Here is an 8,275-nt window from a genome sequence, read left to right on the forward strand (position 1 = left end):
AAAGTGTACGAGTGAAGCACTTGTACTACTAATGATCGACAAAAACCACTAGTCCGGGGTTAGCGAGTTTCGTGTGTAAAAAGCAAGCATTCCTTATCCGGGGTTAGCAATAACAATTTGGCATGTGTGAAAAGGAAAAAAATAGTACGGGGTTAAGGATAGTACGGGGTTAGCGATAGTCCGGGGTTAAGAAAATCCTGTGTAAAAAGGGCAAAAATGAAAAGGAGCACAAGGTTCCAAATCACACTCCTCTCAGCGTGAGATGAAGAACCAGTCCTGATGGAATGACATTTTAATCTTTCAACACTCTAAAAAAATGAAGTGCTAATTTAGCTCTTAAAGAGCGTGTATAGTGACTGCACTTCGGAGTGCTGATTTGTCTAGTTCAAATTTGAACTAGACAAATCAGCACTCCGAAGTGCAGTTACTATACACGCTCTTTAAGAGCTAAATTAGCACTTCATTTTTTAGAGTGAAGAGTGCATTTTTATTTTTTAGAATGAACGTGTAAAAAGATGCACACTTTCACTCCAAAAGAGGTAAAAATTTACATTTGAAAGATTGAAGTCTCATTTCACCATCAGGATTGGACCCTCATCACATTCTGAGAGGAGTGTGATTACGGACCAGATTAACTCCTTTGCATTTAGAGAGTAAATATGCAATATCAACCCTCTGCACCTTTAAATAAATGAATGATAAATCATTAAATACATATCTATATTATTAATTATAATCAACATTATGAGAGCGAAGTCCACCCTTCCATTTTAGTTCCAATTTGATTAATGGCCCACTCGGCTTTTTATCAAACTATGTTCTTATAAAGTGATTAATCTTTACCATCATCATTAGGTAATGAAATCAATAACGTCAAACTGAAATTCACCATTATTACCATGGCCTTGGTAACGACTTGTTAAGGTGCTGAAATATTGACTCAGTTTCAATATGCCAATAAATTAACGAGTATAATCATCAATTGCTATTAATTAAAATAATTCAATGTTATACCGAGTGCGCTGTATAAAATAAATGGCGTAACGCTCATACTGCTCACCATGATCATCTTAATGAGGTATAAATATTGACATGATCGTAAAACAAACGACAAGGAGTTCCAAGAGAAAGTAACGAAATTACACAACACTTGAATACATGGTTATACAGTTTACCACGTAGATATGTAATCTATACTAATAAAAATGATAATAATAATAGTAGTAGTAATAACAATAATAATAATAACAAATAATAACAATAATAAAGAAATATATGTGTGCAATGCCTTCCGGATCCACCTCGTCCAAAAATAAACCGTTTTGATAAAAACGCCTTTTCTATTGATTTGGTCAAAACAAGTATAATGTATGGCTTGAATTATTTATTTTCATATCACTTTTTCTCGGTAGATTTGTTTTATTGCTGAGCTTTGCTCTTGAGCAAAGATGCAACATAGGAAGTGGGAATCTTGGTTTTATAGACTGAAGAAGTAGCGAGGTTGCGTCAAAAAATAGCATTGGAATTAACTTTTTGTCTCCTTTGTCTCTTCATTTATTTCCAACAAAGCGGAATGTAATATGGTTATAAAATATGTTTATATATATAAACTCCTAAAAAAGGTTTGGAAATCTGATTTTGATCGATAAATCCTCCTCGGTTCTAGTGAATGTTAATGTGCGATTGATATCAATGAATTATGGTTCACGTGGAGTTGCAGTGCCTTGAAATGTGGGGCAAGTTCAAAACTAAAGTTGCAAAATGACACAATATTGAATGTCACTGTTCTATTTGCCCGTAGTGATGAGTGAGTTTCTCAGCGGTTTCTTTTGTTTTCATGCACCTTAACATCAACATTAACATGCAATCAAACACATCTCTGCACAAGCAATCACCTAACAAACAAACATGCATGGGTATTTCAAACCACGACTCAAGCCATGGTATCTCGCAGAAACCACTAACATTAACCACAACAAAACATAAAAATTTTGAATAAAATAGTTGCCAAAACTGTTGTACATTTCCCTCGCACTTATTTCCCATTTATAAACAGCATAGTAAACACCCAAATGCTGGTCATCTTCTTAACACGAAGAAAAAACGCCATCATACGACCAGTCTATAAAGTATGTCCACACAATGGAATGACCGGCTTACCAGTCTCGACGATTCTTCTTCAGATTACCTCCCCGGGAGCGATATCAAACACAAGATAATGGGGATAGACATTTCCATTTACATCCGTCCGTTGCAACTTTTACCTTTCAATAAAGGAGAGTTTACCTAACTTCCTTTCCCTTGCTTGCCTTTATCCCGTCAAGTATCATGCTTACATGTTTACACCTAGACTTTTTTTTTTTTTTTTTGGGGGGGGGTGATGAGTTGAAGGCTCTATTTCCACGTATATCTCCTTAAACAGGTTTAAATGATTGAAGCCATACATTTACTATTGTCATTATAAACAACTCCCGCAAAACATTTTGGTATTATAATGGTGATTTGAATACTGCACAATACGCATGGATTAACGATATCTGCAATCATGCCTTGTCATATATCTTATATCGAACACTTCGAGCTTGCCCGAGTTAATTTGACCATTGATGACAGCATTAGCCTAACTACGTTTATCGGTATATCTATCATGCGTACCTTAATGATGGAGTATATGCATGCTGTGTTTATTAGTTTGTTTGGATTAGTAACCAGCGTTAACACACGTCTTTATCTCATTTGCATTGGAAATGAAACAAAATGACCACTGACTAATGATATAGTCACATTAATGAAACCGTCTCAAACCGACCACTGATGTATTACTAGTATTCAATATACAACGCATTGAGCTTGGTCGCTTTGGATTCGGTTTCTCGTTATGACTGGAAAACCGACTCTCATCGAGACCAGAAGTATACCATTCATATTTGATCGCTCTGAGTCGGTTTCCCGGTTTGACTGAAAATCAACTCCAACCGATACCAGTGGTATACAATAAAACACATTACACCCTTGATCACTCTGGAGTCGGTTACCCGGTTTGACTGAAGCCTTACACCCGAAAACCAACTCTAACCGAGACCAGTTGTATACCATTCAATATAACATATTATATCCTTCATCGGCCTGGAGTCGGATTCGTCGGTGTGACCGTGCAATAGTACATCAACCACTAGACATCCCCTTGACCTACTGCTACTGACGGAACAGACAGATGCTAACTAATTAGCACCTCCTCCTACAAATACCACACCGTGCATCCTACGCATCTGTTTTTATTCATTTTCGATGAAATATAATTACTCTTTCTTCCAATAATAGTGATGATTTCTATTACAGATGGGATGAAAATAGGAGTGGTGTTGTATTGCACAATGTGTGATTCATCATTCGTTTATCCCCTGCAGAATAATCGACTTGGGCTGACTTATAGGAGTAATCACCATGATCATTATCCCCCTCGCCCACTCCTCGAACACTCTCATAACCTGAGCAGTAATGGTGGGTCCAGTATTAGACCATTGTGTATCAGCATTTATAGCGACTCGCCGAAATTGAAATATATTCCTATTTAGTTAGAACCACACTTTGCATGTTGTGTCCCTTCTTATTTGGAGAATAGTACGATTTCAACCTATTCATTGGAACAGCTTTAGGAGCACTCCTCTTCCAAATCTGTACTCTTTTTATTTCTTAATAAAAACATGACATCACAGTCTTTTCTAACACTCACACTCAACAATTACCTGTCTTGTTATTCACCAACATGCCTCCGAATGATTGATCTTAATGACGCTTCTAATTCTATTATTACAATAAATGTCCGAATCTCCTCCACAAATGTCGGTAAATCATGAATATCTGCCTATCATGTTATACAGTAGATGTCTTAGAATAGTTAATCTTAATGGATGTTATGGTTCTCTTATTACCATAAAGGTCCCACTTTCCTACGCAAAGTTCGACAAATCATGAATATTCATTACTTTTGTTGCCTATTAACAGTAGGCGTGGCCTATCCTCGTCATCCCGTGTTCAAAGTTTGGACAGTTTCTCAATATTGTGGATGCAGCATCTCCCAAAGGCAGACAATAGAGGAGAAGATTACCGGGTTTATATATCGATTTGAAACGTCGGAATACCATTACAAAACAGCGTGGATGACAGGAATAATGACAAGGCTAACGTGCTCTTTGCCGTGCAGTTCTGTCCCCCCAATCACCTCTCCAGATCTCATGGTTTGATATCTAATACTAAAGTATAGTTCACTTTTATGCTTAATGTCCGCTACCTGTGCAGAGTGGCGTACACACTGATGATAGCATTCAACGAGCGGGCATCTAGCCCTGGGGATTCAGCGCGTTGATGTTCGTGAGATTGCAAACTCTCGCTACGCCGAAATTCTTCGATCCGACATCATTTTCCCTCTTCGAGTTCGTGTGTGTGAAAACGGCGACCAACTTATTTTACGGGATTGCTAGAAAGCTTTTCGTCCACTTCGCCTTCCCTAGCCCCTCATCTCCTTCAAATTGTGTTTATTGAGCGTAGGATGAGATGACTTCAGGGGGGCTTTAAGCAACGATTTTCAGTCGGGGAGCAAATTAATAGAATGAAAAATCGACTTTCGACGCATGTACGTGTTTCTTAGTCTCTTAAACTTCTTGTTCTGACCATCACATTGACCGGATATCCCTTGTTATGATGCTCTATTAATATTTGAAAAAGTTGATCTGTGGATGACGTCCCTTCATGGTCTTATTTTCTTTTCTCAGCGTGGAATACCTGGACATAGAGGATTATATTCCGTTTTCATTTGGGAAAAGCTGACAAAAGGCGATTGTACATCAAAGTGAAGCTAATGTTTTACACAGAACATTGTCAAACATCCCAATACATTATGAGAAGTTAGAAAAATGTATTGCTCGATATAAAACACCACACGATAGAGGGAGGGAGAGATCGGAAAGTTTAAACGATCGCAATTGGAGATCGTCGCATCATTTCTACTTTCCTTTGCAAAGCGACAATTCTTTACAGCATTCTGGAGGCGCCTTTTCCTTTCGTTAGTGTCTGTAATGCAAGATTTCAAGAACCTCTTGATGGAAATACGGATCCACTTCACTGGTTGGTGATCACACTTCGGAGCATTAGATAAAATTATTTATCATATTTAGATTTATACAATTATACTTCAACAATTCATCAGAGATGAGTTCGATGTGGTCAAAGCTCACACAGATGACAGCGGATGGAGCCAAACTTGCCAGGATATGGCTTTTAATATGGTTATCGTTCTGGCCGACTATACAGAGTGTGAATATCACAATCGGTAAGTTAGCAAGTCATTCTCGAGTTTCATATGTAACGCAGAGTTTTAAAATATTCGAAATTATCAAAAGCTTATCATGAAATTTGCGTTCGTCTTTCATAATATTAACAATATCGAATATGGTTTTAACGAGACATGTTCATTATGAACCTTAAAAAGTATTCATAAGCTCTTACAAGCATTACCATATATAATATTTACATCAAGTATAAATTCATCAAAATTACACAAACACGCACTGAGTACTAGTATGTATACGACTGTCCAAGCAGTTTTGGACCATGCACTTTCTTTCCAAACCTGTAACCTTTTTTGACTAGTGGAGTTATTTTTCTCCCTTAATTTACAATAAAATGTCATGAATAATTGAATAAAAGAAAATTGATGATGAGGACATGACTACCCTATTCAATAACTACGCATAACGTAATTAAATTATTCCATCATAATAGTGCAAGCAGGTATGATGAACAAGTTGGAAAGTTCATCCTCTGATGCTGGGTATGTTTTGCCGACATGCCTGTCATTCCATTAATTTGAAATTTGCTTAGCATTACTGTTACCCGCAACGCTTATTGCTGATTTTAAAAACGCGTGTGGTGCCTTGATTATACTTCGTAAATTGAATCGTATCTCTATGGGAATTTCTAATTTTATTGTAGTTTATTGACAAAAATGTATTTTTTTGTCCGGCATCGTGCATATAGTAAAAACCTTTCTCGTGTCATACGTCATTCGCTTCTTGAATATAGACCAAGGTCCGTGCGTAATAACGTAATTAAGAAAGAAATGCAATCTGGTTGGACGGGTTAAAAACATTAATTTGTGTCCTGAAATCAAATATGTTGCAAATCGAATGAACGTCAAAAATAAGAAAATAAATGAAACAGATAGTTGACGGTTACATGATTGAGCATAGGAACTGACTCTGGCATATATTTGAACTGAAACCTTTGTTGACTGACGCACTTTGTATTCATCAATAAATATTTATAACTTTCGTGTGAAACAAGATGTTATTTAACCTCCTGATTATCTGTAATTTCATTGTATTCAAATTAAGTATTTGTTACTTAGAATGAATAAGATACTTGAAAATTTAGATGCCAAAGAAGTGAGCATTTCTTGCATGGTAAAAACCGGAGATTTTCAAGTTTTCAATAAACCGAATGACTCCCCGCATTCATGACAGCATATTGTTTCTTCCAGGAGCATGCGTATCAGTGAGGGGGATCACAAATTGACATTAATAAGATGTTTTCTACTATCAATCGAGTTTTAAATGCATACCGACCAACATGGAAACATATTGTTCAGGATCGTTTAATGACAAGCTATTTAAAAACCATAAACAAGAAGAAAACAACATGGGATAGAGAAATAGAGAGGTGGAGGGGAGAAACGGCTTAACCCGGGGGTGGGGGATGAGAGGGGATGAGAGAGATTGAAATTGAAATACACAAACACAGATCGCTAATATGCTAAAACCCTACAGCTATATTCTTCATTCTGCGCCAAGTAATGCACAAATGACCAATAATTTTTTTTAATTAAGGATTGCTTTAAGACGAGGTAATTGAAAAACGTTGTGATCAAATGCAAACAAATTATCTTTATGTCACACCCCTGGTATAAATACTTATATGCACACATACAAAATGTCAATTAAAACATTGCATTAGTTTACCTTGGAACTGTTTATTGCATGTACCTGTTTCGGAAAGATGGTCATTAAAATTGAATTATCGTGTCGCTTTACTCTTAACGATGTTTGTATTAATCCAACAACATGAACAATGTCAGCTAATGATTAAAGAATGGAGAGCATAGAGTTTATTTCCAATAATGTGCGAGATGCATGAAATGAATTTCGATTTTCCTTTATTCAGTTTCACAGCGGAGGTGTGAATATTGCTTGCTTTAAGGTTTTCGCCGACATTTTCACATGCAATAATTGATCAAATCATTAAATCAGTTGATCAGTGTAAAATGACTCTGTTTGAGATCGAGCGGTTGAATGTACTCTTTGATTATGGGTATTTATGAAGGAACACAATGAATGAGAAACTGAATAGGGAATACTGAAAAGTAAAGAGGTGGCAATTCGAGCATTAAAAGAAATTAAATTTTTAATATAGATTATACTGGTCATTGTACTTTGGGAGCTGGTGAGAAACATAGATTGAAGGTAATTTTCTTTTTTGTTTATTTTACGAAAAAGAAAATGAAGTATCATAAGGTAATAAGCATTTAATGATAATATTGCAACACTTGAGAGGATATATTGCCTTAAATTTGCAGTTATGTCATACTTTTAACTTCAAGATCATACTTAGAATGTGCAATTCTTTAGATTTTCTGTGAGTATATTCATAATAATTGCATGACGGAAACTCAAATGAAAAAGAAATCATATATTTTAAGTATTTGCATCGTGTACATTTTTCTTATAAACATGCGAGCAGAAACAATCCGGCTCAATTGATGGTTTTTTTTTTTTGCTCTTTTATATGTGTACTTGTCAATATTTGTATTATGTTGGTAAATCAACAAATTCCATTTTTTATTTTTCTGAATTAAGAAAAAATGTCAGAAAATCAATTGTGGCGTACAATATCAGAAAACGTGGAGAAAAAATACCATAACAAAATATATAGAATTAAGAAAGCAGCACGCACACTCTTAATTTAAATAGGCTTACATGCTCTCTCCTATCAAAAAGAAAAAAAAATGTTAGCACAATACAAAGTCAGGATGGAGCCATAATCATGATCACGAATGTTTCCTGGGGACATTCACATCTTCCATTTGAAGAAAATTCGTAAGTAAGAACGATAGATCAGAATAGCATTAGCTCGATTTTTCATGATTAAACGGTATTTTTTATGTTTATTAGCTCTGTCCTATTAAAAAAAAACCATGCTAACACCACAAGGTGAGAATGGA

This window comes from Lytechinus variegatus, chromosome 4, assembly GCF_018143015.1.
Source record: "Lytechinus variegatus isolate NC3 chromosome 4, Lvar_3.0, whole genome shotgun sequence".
Classification (NCBI taxonomy): Eukaryota; Metazoa; Echinodermata; class Echinoidea; order Temnopleuroida; family Toxopneustidae; genus Lytechinus; species Lytechinus variegatus.